This window comes from Bombus flavifrons, chromosome 5 (assembly GCF_040668555.2).
Source record: "Bombus flavifrons isolate JBK064 chromosome 5, iyBomFlav1_principal, whole genome shotgun sequence".
Taxonomy (NCBI): domain Eukaryota; kingdom Metazoa; phylum Arthropoda; class Insecta; order Hymenoptera; family Apidae; genus Bombus; species Bombus flavifrons.
Window position 1 is genome coordinate 588,619 of NC_138446.1, and position 18,314 is coordinate 606,932.

Here is an 18,314-nt window from a genome sequence, read left to right on the forward strand (position 1 = left end):
TCGTATCTCGGAAGAGTTCTCCGTTCTTGAAGCGCGGTTGTAACTACGTTGCACAACCGTTCTCATAACCGGTCGAGCATAACTTCGAGCGAGATCCAATCCTGGCTAATTTTATCCTAGGCTTGGAACCTAGCTGGTTCCATCGTCTGTTTGTTGGCTAGATCGTGTAAGTTAATACTGCCACTGCAATAAACTTTCTCCCCGAGGACGATGCATTTACTAGTCGGAGGACACCTTACTAGTCTGAATTCTACGTGCGTCGTCCGATAGAATCGTTCGCTTCAAAGTAGAAGGTCCTTTCTTCCTTTCTTTTCATCAGGGAATTATCATTCGTGTTGTTGCATTTTTTAAATCCTTTGCGTATGGATTACCCAAATTTAAGAAAAGTATGAAACAATCGTTGATATGTATGATTTTTTGTTTATAAAAATTCGAGGTACGCATCAGGATCGAAAAGACGATAGTTCGCATACTTAAGTTTAACAGACGATGTTTAACATTGAGTAACTCAAGATTGTAGCGTTGTTCATTACTGTTTACTTGAATGCGCTGTTGTAACGTTTGAAGTACATATGACGATTCTAAAGTCCAGATCATAGAACGCCGAAGACAAACTCTTTTCTTCAGACTTCTATTTTCGTCGCACGCTTTAATGTAACGATTAATGAAGTCAACGAGCTGCGTTAAATGGCTTTGACGGAAATATCGAGGTCTTGAATAGTTCTAACACCAGCGTCGAAATAATTTTCTGTGAAATGACTCTCCGAAATGACTCGAATATGATGTCCGACACGAAACGTGGCTGAGATGTGAAGTTTAGCGACGCAATAGTTAACGAGGAGCACAGGTTTTTTCCAAGTTCGTTAACCTTCTACCGTGCAAGTGTTGTTTTGAACTTATGAAGTTCTTAATATTTGGCGTTTAGGGAAAGGAATTACTTCTTCTTCTTGTCCTTTTTCTCTGACAGTCTTGCAAAATAATATGGAGATCAAGAAATATGGAAAATTCAGTCCTAACGGATCCTAAATTATAGAAACCCGCGATTTAAGAGGAACCTTTGGGTTTTCAGAGTTAATAACTGTATTTATAAAGTACAATTGATATACTATTACAAGGAAAAGAGACAGAAGAATAAAACAGTCGAAAAATACAACTATCCTTTGTTTCATTGGTGTCATTTTCGGCTCCGAGAATGTCATCTGTGTGAAGTCGAAAAATTCGATGCGAAGTTCACCGCATTAGAACACGAGGTTTACCGCCGCAATTTCGGCTCAGGAAGAGAACCAATCGCGGCAGTTCTTTTTTCGCAGTCATCGTCTCGGTAGCTAAATTAGTTTTATGTGAGCGTAGGAAAGCGAAATAAAAAAAGAGAGAAGAGGGGGATCCGTTCGAAATGGAGGATAAAAACGTGCTAGCCGTTCGAAATGTGCGGTCGCCGTATACTCCTAGTCCGTCACCTGCGATTCGTTTCTTCGAAATCGGTCACCGGAACTTAGATAAAAACGTTAATAAATATTAAATAACAATTTTCCTTAATGTTATGAAGATATCGGAGAAGAAGGAAAAATGCTAGTCTCGTCCAATTAACTAATATTCGCGATATCTACCATAGAGTGTTAATATTTTCTCGTTGGTCTTGTACATATAATTAATTTTTTAATTGCGATTTTCTTCTTTATCTGTTACACTTTCTTTATGAGACATTTGATCTTTTGGAGGAAGCATCAGGCACTGCGATCTTAGGGTTTTTGTAATTCGTAAATTTCTATTTCCTTTTCAAATCCACGCCGCTGTCGGTCTATTTACACGACAAGCGTAGACGTATATCGATTTATATTTCATTAATAATAAAGATGCGATGAATGAGGCGGGTGACGTTCAAACCTTATATAACCACGAGGTCACTGACCCTGATACACTTTCTCCAACGAGAAGTTATCTGTCATAAATACAGATAAATATTCGTATCGTTTGACAAACGAAAGACAGTCAGCGTGATAAGGCATTTGTTATCTCTATCTCCTTCTTCCTTATTATAGAATGTGTAGGCGTAGGCATCTTAAATATACGGATGTAATTTTGGAAACTTCTGACGTGATCTACAAGAGCGGTTGTCAAAATGGCATTACGTGCATGTTTTTGTATTATTATAGAGATAACAAAGTTGAATAGAGTAAGATAATGTCATTTCTGGCATTAGTTTTTACTAAATGTTACAGCGTAAATATTAAACTAAATAAACGTAAATGCTAATACATTTATACAGTAACCTTCATTCCTTCTTCATGGTCGCCGTTGCAGCGCTATAGTGGAGCATGTACAGAGGTTAATGTATGTCAGAACAAAGAGGTTTTACAGCAAATAAAATTCCAATACTAATTATATATGTAGGTTCTAGCATGCCGTATTGTATTACCTACTACTACATACTGCCAATAAGAATATAAATATATAATAAGAAAAGTAATCATAAGAGCCAACTTAAACGTTTGCCATCAATGAAACGCTAAACCCTCGTATAAACTCGTGAGCCTGAAGAAATCGCTGTTACGCTCATCACTTTCGTCTCTTCCTCGATCGACGTGTTCTCTCGTGTCCGCGATCGCACTGCGGAACGTTGCATATCACTCATGCCGGATAAAATTACACCGTGGGAGCGATGACTCGGGCATAAAAATACATCGAAATGCAACTCTGGTCCGCGTGTATTCGTGCGCGCATCTCGAGACAGGGCGAAATCTCGACGCGCGAAAACACACGGCGACGCACGCGAAACGCACGCGCTGCCTGAATGGAACGTAATAGAATTTACGAGTCGAGGAACCGACTGCGGGCCAACTGCGTGGCTACCGATCGGGGAAAACGGAAATTTCCGTAGGGTCGTTCGATACGAACCGACACCGTGCATTTCATGAACGACTTGGTGATAAAGGGACCATCGGTGATCATGGCTGATGTTGGGAGGTAAACGATGTAGGCTTTAGGAGGTTAGAAATGATTTTGTGAATATTAGGAAATTGTATTGCACGTGAAATATAGTTACCGGGAAGTTTGACAATGACAATGGTAGGTATGTTAACCTATTAACATATTAACATATGGGCTCTGATGTTAACTTCCATTTTGTTCGTATTTTTATTCCTGTTCGTAAATTTATGTTATATATTTATGTTATAAACCTTATCATGTGTTTATATATCGTCGACCTGATTTTACATGTGACAAGATTTAGGAAAACGTGGCGAATAGATTTTGCTTGCTTTATCACTTTACGGACAGTTAAGAATTCTTATATCCATTGAACGTTCAAATTGCTTTGTTATATTGTTTTCATCTCTAATGCTCATAATAACTTGTAGTCTCAAATCCCGGAGACGTTTATTACTGTCAACATTGAACGACGTTGATACGTACGAAAATTCACGGAAAAGAATCGCGCGATGAGCAGCAAGCACCGCAATGGTAACAGGCTGAGCTTCGTCTCGATGCGAGGAGCAAATGAGTATTCGGCATTAAAAGCAGGGTCATTGACTGGTGGCGGTGGTTATACATACAGACGTATCCACCTCGTGTATCCACGCGGTCACACTGGAGGGGCCGTTTTTACTCGTGGGAGTTATTAAAAGCCGAAGCAAATGGCGAGAAAAAGCAACCGGCTTAAAAAAGGAGCCGAACGTTACCGTCTTTTTGCCGAGTGTCAGGGCTCTTCGCTCTAAAACTCACGGACCCTACCTGAAAGGAAAAAGGGACCGCGTCTCTTATACTTCGGCCGTAGCTGCCGTGTCGCGCCGGGCGATTCCTCCTGCGAATGAAGAGAGAATAATTGGAACATTGTTTCGAGGAAGTTAAAGCTTGGCGTTGGTTTGCCAATCATGCAGCTCGGTCGCTGTGCGATAATCGAGGCGTATTAGACCCTATGTAGACGAGCGGTTTGCGACAAATCGCCGCAGCGATAGCGGGTTGGAAGAACAAAGCAATACATGCATATACATATGTATCCATTCTTTGTGAAATAGAAAAACTTTATTTCTCTGTTCTTCCAATGTCGCCGATTTGCCGCAAACCGTTCGCCCGAAGCAGGCCTCAGGTTGTTCAAAAAATGATCGAGGCGTTTTTTATATTTAGCATTTTAGATTATTTGCTATGTTATTTACAGCTGATGATTAAACTAAAAAACATTATTTATTCAAATTGTTACTTTTTATTTGTATATCAAATAAAATTTGTCCAGAGCTGGTGTCCGACTCGGATCCGAGATATAAGCAATGAATGCGTTAATTCACTCTCTCTTTGATCGTGAAATTGGGCAAACCTTAACCTTTAAATGGAACGACTATGAATGTCGGGAATGTAGTGCAACAACCTTGCCAATGGAGGGAATTTAATCTCGACCACGCTTTCCTTCCTGTCGGATAACAGACTCGGCAGAGAAAGAAAGAGAGAGAGGCACTTGACAATAGACCTCGCTGTTGCGGTCCGCTGACTGTTCCATTAAAAATAAAAATAAAAAAAAAAAAAAAAATAGTCCTACCGCAGCGGTGATAAGAGGGTAGCTTCGCTTGCCTGTTTCTAGACAATGAATTTTATTCCAATTGGATGGTATCCGATTAAACATTTTCACTCGCGCCCTGAATCATATTTACCTTCACGCGCTTTCAGAAAGATTAATTTTTTAATTATGATTGTGATTATTTATGATTATGTTTGCGATACCATAACGTTTTTGCATGACGAAAATCACTAGCCGCTCTTTCTTCCTCGATTGAAACAAGCGTAAGGTGCTCTAAAAATTCCAAAACCTCGATGCAAATTACATGCGTCCATCTATGCTTTACGAGCTTGGAAGCCTTGCAGGGCTTCTGAAGTGCAACGACACTACGTTGCTAGTCACCGCGACCTCCTTCTTTTCTTTATACGACACGAAATTTCCGTACTGTATTTTGCATTGTTATTTAGATAGGTAACTCTTAAAATACATACCTGAGCTTGGAGGACTAAATTAACTGAAGTGCGTAAGCATATGCTGCGAACAGCATGCACAGAAAGAAAAATCGCTCGAAAGGATCAGTCAATTAAGATGTCAGTGATTTGTAACATGTTGCAATCTTGTCGAAATATCAAAGTAATAAGGAAGAAGAAAGGAAAAATAGTTAATGCTTTAAGATACCTAATTTTATAATTATATAGCAAATTACCAGAGGAATGACCATTACCCTTTACGTGCCATTTTTACAAGGTGTACAGAAAGATGTAAAGAAAGAATGTCAACACGATCTTTCCTATACTTGTACGTCGTCGTTCGAAGATGGACGCAGATAACACAATGTTACATCGATAGCTATGTTAAATGTTCTGTTGCATTTTCATGACGCGTAATGAATCGTTGCTAGCGGGTTAACTTCGGGCAACTTTCACCGCGGCAGGACCCACAATAAGTTATGCATTTTGCGCGTGCGATCATGGTATCACCAGGAACGAGAGCTGCCTGTATGGTCTGATACATGACGACTTTGCGGCTTGCGTAACCATCTATGGTTCATGCACCTTGCCCTGTCGAGGCAACGGCCTGCCGCTTCTTCAACGTTCTTCTTCCGCGTTTTCCTGCTAGCTCGAGTGTGTAAAACGTTAGTCGAGGGCATGTAGCGCAAAACTAGAACAAAAATTAGTAAAAGATTTATCAGGTAAAAGATAATAATGTAATAAAAACAACAAGAGTTTGGTTGTTCACTAAAAATGCCAACAGATTACGTTTTACAGTTCAGCCCCAAGAGATCAACGAAGATCCCTGTATCGGTATTAGCAATTTTATTCTTTCCTTTTCTCCTAAAAACTCACGGGAAGATTCTGCTAATTGCTTGGGGCGTTTGCATGGTTCGGATACGCGATCCAGAGCGGACTACCAATGTTCAAGAATGCAGTATCAAGTAGTTCGTATGAACGAATACATCGTTCACGAATAACTCTCTCCGCAAGGAGAGCGTTTCTCTATCTTCATTTTTATTTCCTCAATTTTTCTTCGATCCTGTCAAGATTCCATTTAAAAAGGTCTTAAGAGACAAGATTTTACGAGACATTTGATACTGACGAACATTTCAAACTAATATTACAGAAAATATCTATAACTCTATTGTTAAGGCAAATTAAAAAAATATGGCTATTAGAGTTATTTATTAATGGCCGAGGTTAATCTTTAGTGCTCTTTTAATCAATCTGGAAGAAAACATGAAGGACGGAATTGATATTAAAAGATTTGCAAACAGGAAATGTCGAAAGTATGGTTTCAGCCATTTTGAAATTGAAAAGTACTATTATTACACACTTCGCAGTAGGATAGAAATCTATGTTTTTATCCCTCCGATTCTTCTGAAAATCATTGATTTATTTAGCGGTGATCTCTATCTTTGTCCCATCTTGTCTCTGATGTTTATGTAAAGAATATTGCAGAACAGAGGATCGATCTTCCTCATCAAAATGTTTCGTAATCTGGCAGCTACGACGAGGATCATGACATTCGTGATTCGTGACATGGAAGACAAAGTATAAAAGAAGGTTAACAAACCACGAAATGTCTCTTTCAGACTCTCTCCATTTTCATCTTTATATACATGTATGCATGTATGTAGATTTGCTTTAGTAAATACATTATCAGCGTAACTTTGGTTTTTTTTGTATATAATAATGAGCAGACAGTGAGTGGATAGAAATAGTAATAATACTCTGAAACTAATGATATTTAGACCTATGTTCAATTAGGATATTATTCAAAATTTCTCAAATTTCATCAATCGTCAACAAGATCGATCAGTTACGTAAAATGAAGTACTGTGATCTTCTCTCCTGTTGGTTCGCTTTGCTTAACGGTTGTGCGTGCACGCGTACAAATTGTGAATAGGTCTTAGTGTGCAATTGCATACGCTCTCGCACGCACAGGATGAGTGCGTGCGCCGCGCGTACGTCTATATTCGTGCATAGGCGCTGGCGCGGGCGCGCGCGCGAGCAGACACAGTGTAGAGTGTAGAGTGTAGAGTGTAGAGTGTAGAGTGTAGAAGGTGCCGTGTCACGTCACCGACGAGCCAGGACGTCGCGTCGTAACAGTAGGTCAGCAGTGAAAGTGGCTAGGCAGCGAGATGATTGCAATTGCACCGCAACCGGGGGAGTTTAGCGGCACGCTTCCTGGTGTCAACCGACTACCGGCATGTCGCGATTACTCTCGGATAATCGCCGATTCTTTGTCCGGGAAATTGCTTTCTAAACGCTCCTTCCGACGCTCTGCCTTTCTGACCCGGGTTGTTGAACGTTCTCTACGAGTTCCACTTTTCACGGATTATAATTTGCTAGGATATGCTTCTGCAAGTTTCAAAACACGTACTATCGTGTACTTGTTTGTTTATCTTTAGTGTTCATTTTTATACTAAGTTATATAATTTACTTTCAATATTATTTCAATATTATTAGCTACTGAGGATACTGACAATTCTTTTAGTGTGAGTCGAAAGCTGAAATTACCTGGCGTATTTATTATAGTAAGAAGACCCGAAGTGTTCTCAAGCATCTGATCTTTGATGGCCCAGACATCGGCATGCGAGGGTTAACCTATTCAACCTGCTACGCAGAAACATATCAATCGGCTGTCAAATCGTTAAGAACAAGAAACTATTACTGTTAAAAAGAGGTCGCAACGAGCTGCGCCGTAAATCATAAATCTAAGCGTTTTATTCATCCACGGTCGTGTGTATGGGCGCGAGTGCGTAAATAAGAAGAAAGTACAAAGTCAATTCTCGGATCGTTAATCATGCCGCGCCCAACTATAGGAGCTCGTAACCGATGACAAATCTAATGAAGAATGTAAGTACACAGAGCAGTGTGCTTAAGCGAACAGTGGTCACCGAGGAACAGTGTATACGATTCGAGGATACCATGGACAGATGTTTCTTCGTTCTGTACGTGCGGCTTCATAATTCATTCTCACCTAAGGCTTCCCAATCCTCGGTTCCACCGGGAACTAGTTCGAAAAATAGTCTCAACGGCAGAAGAGAAACGATATAAAAAGAAACCTCCTTCGTAGTATGAATTCTTTTCTCTTTTTTAAGCGATTGGTTTCTCCTCCGAATTTGTGGTTGGCTTTTCACATAGGTTACTTTGCTCAATCTTCGATGAGAGTCGCGGATAGCTGAGACGCAGGCGTATTTTAGAAACCGGAACATAAACTGGCTTTAAAATTTTTCAGTTTTTAGTGTTGTCTAAAAGTGTGACAAAGAGCGACTAAATAATAGATAATCTTTGGAGATTGAAAGGTCAATTTTCAATGGCAAAAAAAATCATTACCTGCCATAGTTCTCATTTCAGGATCATATTAATACAAAGAAATTTTTATAAACATAACGTCAAATATGATCTTTACCTTCAGTAGGGAATTCTTTTTAAATCAAGATATACGTAATGTATTTGGATAAAATTAGGTATTAGTAATAGCAAATATAAAATGGATAATAGTTTATTATCGATTCACCAAGTCAATTTATACAATTTATAGAATAATGGGGTCAACTCTGAGATTTTTTCATGTGTACACGATGGTGGACGGAATTATTTAGCAGCTTATCGTCTGTCATCTATGACCACGGTCCGATACCGATTCCTCAAACATTTGCGTGTAATCGTATCGATCTTCTATTTGCTTTGTCGGATAAACGTAACCTGACTATGAATATGTGTAACTATGCTCGTCGATGGCTTTAGGAGGAACTTTGAAATTCACCGACCGATCCAAGTAAACTATTATGTTCGGCGTTCGGCGGACCGCAGGAAGTTGTAATTCCCGTGGAATATTGACGATGGAGGATCTTGATTTACCACTGCCGCTAACTTGTGAAAGATCTAATTACGTTATGCTTTAAGATTATTATAATACCTGTCAATCAATTGATGCTGTAGTAACTTATAATAAGAATATTAGAACAATTATTTCAGATTCCAAGTACCACCAACCTTAATATTATGTTAACTTCAAGTTAGAATCAATAAAATTTTACATCGCAAATTTTACTTCTCTCGACACGCCAATCAACATTTAATGATATGTTGCGAGCAACTAACGAATTCCAGAATTACAAATAACACAGAAAATAGCATTCCCGACACAAGTTACATTACCGTCTAACACCATTGCATTAAAACGTTCGAATAACAAGTCGATGCAAAAATAATGTTCATTATCAAAGCGCTTCTGTGCTTGAAACGTTCTTCGAATTGCCACTGAGAAATGGAAACAGTGATCACGATAGAGGAAGTTTGTAATTACAAAGAATCTAACTTCAGAAGACAACGTGACTGGCGTGTAGCAAACAAATGGAAAGGAAGCGAAGGAAAGATTGTACGATACGGTCATTCACCATGTTACTAGGTTAATGGCGACGACAAATGAGAGCATTGTCGATAGGTGTACGTGATGTCATACGTGTAACTGCTTAAGTATGTTCATTTCTATTTCCATTCATACGCCCAACTGATATTACTAATAATATTCGATCGTTTTTGATTTCTTTTTGATCCACTGTACTATTTTCTTTCTGTTTTCCTTTTTAATAGACACATGGATTTTAAATCTAATTCTCGCAATGTTGAAGTATCACAATGTATAACGATAGCAATTAACTTTTTTGATTCTTCGTTCCTTTTCTTATTTCGGTTGTTTCGTAGAGGTAACGTATCTTATTTAGCATATACTAGGAAATGAATTTCTAGGTTTTTTAATTGATTGAGTTTTTGGAAGTTGAATGTTGAATAAGGGAACAACAACAAGTGAATCTTTTTTAAGGCCAGTAATTTAAAATTTAATAAAATAAAATTATCCTTTTCTTTTTTTTTAAGAGAAATCGTAAAATATCGTAACATTTTATAATATGAAAACGATAATCATCCGACTGTGAAATTAAAAATTCTTTTTTTTCCCCGAACGATAAACCAAAAGTTATTTTCTTATGTATAATATTAAAAAATAACAAGGAAGAATTAAAATATTAAATCGATTTTTGCACGTTCAAACTTTCATAAATTTTTTCTCGCATTCATGTTTAATTCATGTTTTCATTAATTCAAATGAGCGTAATGCCAGGACAAAGAGAAATAATTCCCAAACTGCTAGAAAGCTCTCTAATGCAATAATAATTTCGTATTTTGAAGAGTTTATATGCATATGCCTGAGAACTAAAAGCAGCATTAAAGCAATTTCAATAATTTTAATAAATCTTTCTTTCTTCTTTCTTTATTCAAGTTTGTTTAACTTTAAAACACAGAGTATTATAATAAAAAAAATGATAAACAAATGTTCAGAAGAGAAATTCTTATTCTCTGATTGAGCAAAATCCGTTTAAGACTTCCAATGATGTGTTAAATATATTTTGTCTGAGTTTTTGTTAATACAAGTAGGTAAAACGAATAGGTAATATAATGAATTCATTACAAATAATAAACTTAAACAAATAATATACCGAAGTAACAATGATCGTTAAACGACTATCTACATTAATATCACAATTACTTTATACAGAATTCCAGTAGAGGCAACGTATGCCCCAATATTCAAGTGTCTTGGCACTCGTAAATCAAGGAACGTCGCACAAGTGCACCACATGTACGATTACACTCGATGTAAGAGTACATACATTTGGTGTGTCTGCAATCATATATCCCGGCCCACCGACATCGGTCGTAATGTCTCATCAATGTTGCACAGGCAGCCAGTCTGCTACGTGTTCCTCGTTCTCCTTGGTATAAGGATCGAGCGTTCTCGCAAGAAGTTACTACGTTTCGCCATAGTACAAAAATCGTTTCCAGAATAATCGATCGAATATTTCAAACTTTTTCGACAACCTCTTGTTAATCTCTTACCTTAGAACGCTGACAATGAGCCATATTCGTGACACAGATTATACATAGCTGCAATTTAACAAAGATAGGTTATATCCATGGCATAGTTTAGTTTGAATTTTAACTTGAGTTTCGGTGCTTTATACTGAAGTTAAATGCTGCAAAATAAAAATTTGTTGCGCGAGGTTAATTACAAATTTCCTATTGTCATTAGGACGCGACTAATTTTTTGTATTATATGTATTAAATTATGTATTATGTTACATATTTACACATATCATGCTATAAAAATTAATCTAATATAAATTCATTTAATGATGTACATTATATTTTCCTAAGTTTTCCGATAATTGGAGATACTGAAATATCGGAATCCCTGATATTCTCTGCTGGGTTGCGGTAATTAAGTAAAAATTCAGGATCCTTTTACTTCCCTTGGCGACAAGTGGCCTGTATCGAAGAATAAGTAAAAATAAGTACCTAAAATTAAGTACCTGATAAAAGAATCATAATTCATAATGTTACGGTTCAAGATAACTGTGGAAATACTAAACTAGAATTTTTGTGAACAGTAGTTTACAGTAGAACAGTTTAGTAAAACGGAGTAGGTCTACCGCGTAAATTGCAGCGTGCATCGAACAGAATTCCGACTCGATGGGATCAATTTTGGTGGCCAGTGAATCATCGCGGCCGATTGGCAGTGTGTCAAAAGTTTGCATAATCAGTACCGAGAATAAATGAACGACACGCGGCTAGATAAGCGCCGGGACGCGGAAACGCGTTTACATGAAATTAGTAGCGCGCCTGCTAAACATACCGTTAGCTTTTTAAATAAATATTATCATTATCGAAGTGCGTTCAAGATGAATCGAGGCAAATCTTGGTTGTGAATAAGTCGAAACAGGCGTGTTGTCTCATATGAAACGAGATAATTTTCATGGAAGCAATTCGGAACAGATAGGAAAATGTAGGAAAATCTTTATTTATTTTATTTATTTAAAAGGAGAAGTTCCAAGGAGAAAATAAAAGAAAAATACAAAACACAAGCTACGAGTGATTACACAAAATGATCAATAATATTCAAAAGATAGAAATAACGAATATTGCTTATATAATATATTGCCTAAATAACGAATAATCTACTTAGTGATTATATTTTAAGGAATCGTAAATAACAAACGTTAAATCGTACTTGTCTTCTGAACGCGAACACTAAATGGAGAAAGGGTGACGCCGTTTCAAAACGGGACCGTCCAAATCAAGCATAAATTTTAGCTCGTCAATTAATGAAAGTTAACACGAAGAAAGGGTAGAGAGGAGTAGTGCACGAGCACTCCATGCATCCCTTTTCTGGTCTTTCTGAATGTTTGTTCATTTTTTCCGCTCAGTGCTTGCTCCCTGTGTCTCCCTTCTCCGACCTCTAGCCCCTCTATCCCTTCTACCGTAACCTCCCGCTCCTTCCTTGGGCCGGAGTAAGGACGGGCATTGACCTCCACGCGGTGTATGGAGCGCTGCACCGAAATACATCGTTGTTGCTCGCACATGCGTCGCCTCTCTCGACTTCTCGCTCTATCTCTGTCTCTCTTTCTCACCCGTTTTACTCTGTCGCTCGCAGCCATGTATATAGTGTATAGTGTGTATATGGTACACCGCCTCTCTCGCGTTCCTTCTTTCTACCACCCCGTGCTTCGTCTCCCTTTCGCTCTCTCTAGGGATACATGGAAAAACCACGAAGGGCGTGAACAAGCCGAAACCGGATTTCTAATAATAATAATAATAATAATAACAATAATAATAATAATAGTGACGTGTCGGGGTCCTTCGTAAGCGGAGTCGGTGTACACTTGTTTCACCATTCCGGCTATGACTATTTTTAGCGCCCACAAACATTTCGGCCAGTGAAAATATAAAACGGAACGCGAATACTTCTCTCCCCGGCGGACAAGGATCGTCGCGAAAGGTTTCTCGTAATAGCGGTCAGGGTGACTCGAGTTTCGCGCCATGTAAACACGTTGCCAGCGTGAAAATGACCGGAACGCTTGTGACACGATGACGTTTCACGTTCACTTTGTGCCTGTCAGTTACGAAACACGCGGTAGTCTTCGTTCCTGGGAAGCAAGGAACACGACATTTCGGACCTACGCCAACAAAACGCGACGTGTCTACGGTACAAACGGTAAAAAAAATAAGAAAGAGAGATGATAGTTGGCTCTTAACTTACGTAGACAGAAATATTTCACTTGGTCAGGTTTGGTGCACTCGTTAAAAGAGCGTTACGAGTTCGGCAGCTGCTGGAGCGGGTGGGTACAACAATCGTTGCATTATGGACGCCGCGACTACCGAAAGGCCGGGTTCAACGGCCTTTCGATGCACTCCGAAACTCCTTTCCTTCCGCTCCTTCGCCCTCCTTCTACGATCGATAAAGCCTGACCGTGAAAACGCGACGAATGTGCACGACGACGCGACGTCCAGTCGATTCTCAGACCCCCCTCTTCCTACACCGCCCTTCCTCGTTCTCGTTCCCACTTGCGCACGCCACGTTTCTAACCTTCTTGTTCACTCGTTCTCTCTTTAACCTCCTCGTTTTCCGTCTATCTGTCACTGTTTTACTCGCACGTGCGCTGTGCGCCGGCTTTCGCCGACAACTGACAGCCGTTCGGCCATCTCCGGTGATTCTCGTCGCTTTTTGGCTGTGCAGGCGGTGTAACGTCGCTGCAACGTGGTTTCGCGAGTGTCAATTGAATTTTTTTCTTAATTATCACTTTTCAATGAAAATTACCGTTGCTATTGGATAGCCAAACTGATTCTTGAATATTATCAATCGACGTGAATCAAGGGAAAGAAACAGGCGATTGAACCAGCCAGCCAATTCGTGTATATATAGGGAGTGTGTTGACGGACGCGGCAGGCAACGAGGTGGACTGGGACAGGTCAAGGACCTGGACTGTAACGATACAAGAGCAAATCTTACACTCTAATGAGTTGTAGACAGGAATGGCGTTTCATCGTGTCATTGACGTTTGCTCAAAAGGGTTGTTTTTTACACGAATCTATAATGACACTGTCGAGATATGCCAAAGAGTAGGCGTACAGTGAAAAGTTACATTGCGAAGCTGCTAATGTATAATTCTCAATATATATACGTATGTATAATCCTGAAGCAGGGGTATTTTATATCAAGTAACAATAAAAAGGAATGAATTACCCGATCCCCCTTTATCAGTGTTATCGTATGTCCAATAAAAATAATTTATTGCGTTATTGATCATGTATCATCGTCAAGCATCTCTTGTCAACCTGAACGCATACCACGTAATATTTGTTAGTTCGTCGTGCGACACGCATCATGTTTTAAACGGTCATCGTATATTCGATAGAAAATGAATTAACCAAGTTCGTTATCTTTTGTTTTGCATTTGATTGTTCCATATTTGATACTATTATATATTATGTACCAGATCTTACCAGTTAATGCACGAATCGTTTCCGTGTCAGGTTAGGGCAGCACAATTCGAATAATGCTTATAATTGCCCGATTGTGTAGCCGCTTGACTCCAATAATTTTTACCAGGGCTAAAAGGGGAAGTCCGTTTGAGGGGGTTTTATACAATACATAGTGACTCTTTATCAGCCTGCCACGATCTTCAGAAGTATGTATGGTATTTCGTAACCACCAATATAATTATTGTTTTCTATACATCTGCGATGCAATCAATGCAATCAATGCATCACAACATCTAGCGATTCTCTCGCATCACATGCTTTTCTGCGCATTTTAAATGTGCGTCGTTCGTTACCGTATTGCGAATTGGTTTATTTCGTTGTGCGTAACGTCAGTTTTTTCATGTAAATATATCCTCCTTACTCGGCTACTTTTTGTGTTTGCTGCGTAGAAAGCTTCATTGAGGCAGTATGACCAAGGTTTTTAATAAAATTTTGCAAACATTTTGGCAATATCACACCAAAATTCTGAAACTACGATACCGACAATGCGAGATAAACCAGCGAGGCTGTCTCAGGGTGAGCCGATTGTCGGTTTTTTGGCAAGATCAAAGGTGTCTCACAGTTCCAGCTATATGTAGACAGTGCAATGCATGCCTCCCAAGACAGCATCGCGGTTCTACCTTGAATTTTCTGTACATAGCTTAGAATATATCTCCACGCCGAGGAAATAATGTACAACCTTCTACAGATGTTTTAATAAGTATCGATTTGCCGTACGTATTTATAAACTAATTTCATTTCGTCGTCCGTAATAGAGTCATATGCCACAACGAAATCTATTCAAAAGCTCGTTAACTGCGCCCCAGACCGATGACGCCATTTGACAGACTTGGGATTGCAAATAGTTTTTATCGAGCGAAAGCAAACTCTGATCATCTCACAGCAAGATAACGTGTGCACCTCATAGTATTTTCACCTAAAAATGATATCATCCCTGAAACCCGAAAAAGCTGTGGTCGTCCCAAAGCCCGAAAATGGTCCACTAGTAACTGAGAAAAATCTGTATAGAAACATATGGACAACAGATAATGTATACGACTTGCATCGTGATGCACACGTGTGCACGTGTTGCGTGTCTTATCGCCATTTGAGAATTCGTTACGAATATTGTACTTGCCAGTCTATCGTTTCTTCCATGCACTCTATGGTCTACGCCACACTACGCGGTCTAGGCTAGATTCTTGCGTAGAGCAAAGCGAGAGAACCGCGCCACAAACCGTGACTGCAACAGAGATAGCTAGCGCAGAAGCAGTGGGGAGGGAGAGAGATTCAGCTCCATCTGGTGGAGGTGCATGGCGATATTGGCTCACCGTGTATACGTACACGGATCGGCATGGGTGTGTGCCCATGTGCACACGAGTCCGTATGTCGGTGTACGTGCGTTCCACAGCGTAGACGGGTCGTTGACCCCATGGCGTACTCTGCGCTACACGTATTCCAAACTATACAAAACACAACGTGTCTCGGTAACGCTTTACAGACCGTTTCGAATTTAATCTGACGCTAGTGCGGTGTGCATGCGCAATCGCGTGGTCGCCACGGAGAAACATGCTTGTCTAGCGGTGTCTAAGGGAAGAGGAGAGAGAGATAGGACTGAGAGAAAGAAGGAAAAAAAGATGAGAGATTTAAGACGCGAGGGGCGAGAGAGACGATCGATCGGTTACAAAGCGACCGTAAGATAGTGGGATTGGCTCTTGACTCTCGGGTACGGAATGGTTCCAAGTCGTATCTCACGCAGGCCAATTCGTGGATTCGTTCGCCGGTTTCCCGATCGGAGAATGGACATTAACTATTTACCCTTTACATGCTGCGCGGTACTGATTAGCGAGAGGACACGATCATAGTGGGGTGACGAATATCGACGTCTTATTGCAATTGTGTTATATATAAGACACTAACTAGTTTCAATTCCTCTTTGTTGTTTGGCAATTTATAACAGTAACGAGAAATTCGTTTACAAAGGACATAACGAATCTAATGATAAGTAAAAGAGATAAGAGATAAGTCGAATCTGATGTCGTAAGTGTTTTAAAACAATTGCATACATAAGTATAGCGCGGAACTGGAAAGAAGATTGGCGTAAGGAATGCGGTTCTGATTGGTTATTTTGTACGGATCCAACACGGTAGGCAAAGATAATCACTTCTATTGGCCGAAAGTGTTACGTATATAAATAAAACAAAATAGCAACGCGTGACGGCCAACAATACAGAAAAGTATACCTCTCTTGCTCTTAATCACCTTACCAGCTCTGCACTTTTAACTGGGTACACACTGTTACTAAATAGAGTAATTAATTTTTGTTGTCTTGTTAGTCAGTTAATACGTTCAAATATGTACCAATTTAGAATTTATGAGTATTTGCCACCTAATAAATACTTAATAGATAAAAGTGTTCGGAATGGAATGAAAAACAGGAAAATATGCTGATTTCCAGTTAATTTTGACATTTAGTAACCACAAGTTCGTTGGAGATATGGGAAATAGATTAGAGAAACGATAAATGAGAGAGATGCTCAATTTAACACTGGTGAAATGCGAAATAATCGACACCGAAGCGAATGAAATATTCCGGTACGTATTGTTTCGTCGTATTTTATGCAATAGCAAATATTGCTACAAAGAAGGGTGATAGTTGGATGTTTACGAGTTCAATATTTGTACGTGAAACAGATACTTAAAAAATTTGAGTAATGTTTGAAGAAACAATTTACAAAGTCTTTTCACTAAAAATATTTCTTTCCATAAGGTATATTTTTGTTTTAAATTATCTAACCTGTCTTTTTTTCATCAAATCGTGACGGTGGTTTCAAGTCCTCTGCCCTGTATACGTAGACACGGAAATGAGAGCATTTAGGTACTAATCAGTCGCACGTGACTTTCTCTGGCTCGCGCACGACAGTTTCATACGGCAGAGGCCACTGACGCTCGCTTTCTATAATTAATCCTAAAACCGTTCGAACTACGAAACACGCGTGTCAGTTTCTTATCTCGAATCTGATTAAGCGACACAAACGTTACGTTTTCGTTACCTCTTTCGACGTGTCGCTTTTTCGTGAACATGTAAATCCGTGTTTGACCGATATTCGATTAAACCATCGTTCCTTTTCAATCCTTTAATTGATAAAGGTGGCTATTGTCAAGTGAATGATATACATGATTTTCAAACGACGTACATACACGAGTTTCCGATCAAACATAATTTTATACATTACGAAGATATAATAATCATATGTTTTATATTAAATTTTATATTATAATGTGCGTGGTTGCCTTTAAAATAATTCCCTTTCCCTTAATTTTTATAGTCACTTCTAGGAAGATTCATCGAATATCAAACAGCGAAATTAAAATATCGAGGACTAAGCTCACTGTGAAACAAAAGTTCTGTGATAGAATAATACTCAACCACATAACGACAACATAATGAGACAATAAAGCGTTTCAAAAATACAGTGCACAGCAATAACAATAAAGAGACAACCGACGTAACGACCAAGTTAAATTTACGAAGAAGGATCGAAGACGAGGCGAATTCGTTTCACCCACACTGTCTCGGACATTATCCGTGCAAAAATAGAGTTCTAATTTCGCGCAAAGTCACGAGTCATTAGTAACGGGACAATGCCGGGAAGTGTAAAAATTCGTGTGACCGTGGAACCAGAAATTCCTTGAGACACCGTTATTAATAGAACTCGTCGAGGCGCCAAAACCACGCTGGAGAAAAGATAAGTCTTGTCGCGTTGGATGAAAGCGGCTGCATTTCAATTTTCACCGTGACATCGGCCTCGACTCGATAACGAGTCATGTATGCCGGGCAAATTGATGCTGAAGACAGATGTAACCATCGTGCTTTAATTCTAGGTTTATCGTGCTTTTCACCGATGGGCAAGACTTTCTCTTGTTTTCTGTACAATGTAGGGTTTTCGTGAGATTATTGT

At 39.3% G+C, this 18,314-nt stretch overlaps 1 protein-coding gene and 1 long non-coding RNA gene across 4 annotated transcripts in view; one reads left to right on the forward strand and one right to left on the reverse strand.

Annotated features, from left to right (window-relative positions):
* The window catches only part of Hr4 (nuclear hormone receptor 4), a 149,790-nt gene that overhangs the window by 20,311 nt on the left and 111,165 nt on the right, over positions 1–18,314 (forward strand). The window lies entirely within an intron of this gene.
* Positions 10,505–13,664, reverse strand: LOC138180039 (uncharacterized). 2 transcript variants are annotated; one of them, XR_011173186.1, is made up of 3 exons: positions 13,091–13,656; positions 10,891–12,630; positions 10,505–10,802 (listed from the first exon to the last, which is right to left on the reverse strand). It is a non-coding gene; the product is annotated as an uncharacterized LOC138180039 (long non-coding RNA). The 2 variants fall into 2 exon arrangements; XR_011173185.1 differs by lacking the exon at positions 10,505–10,802 and having other exon boundaries at positions 11,924–12,630; positions 13,091–13,664.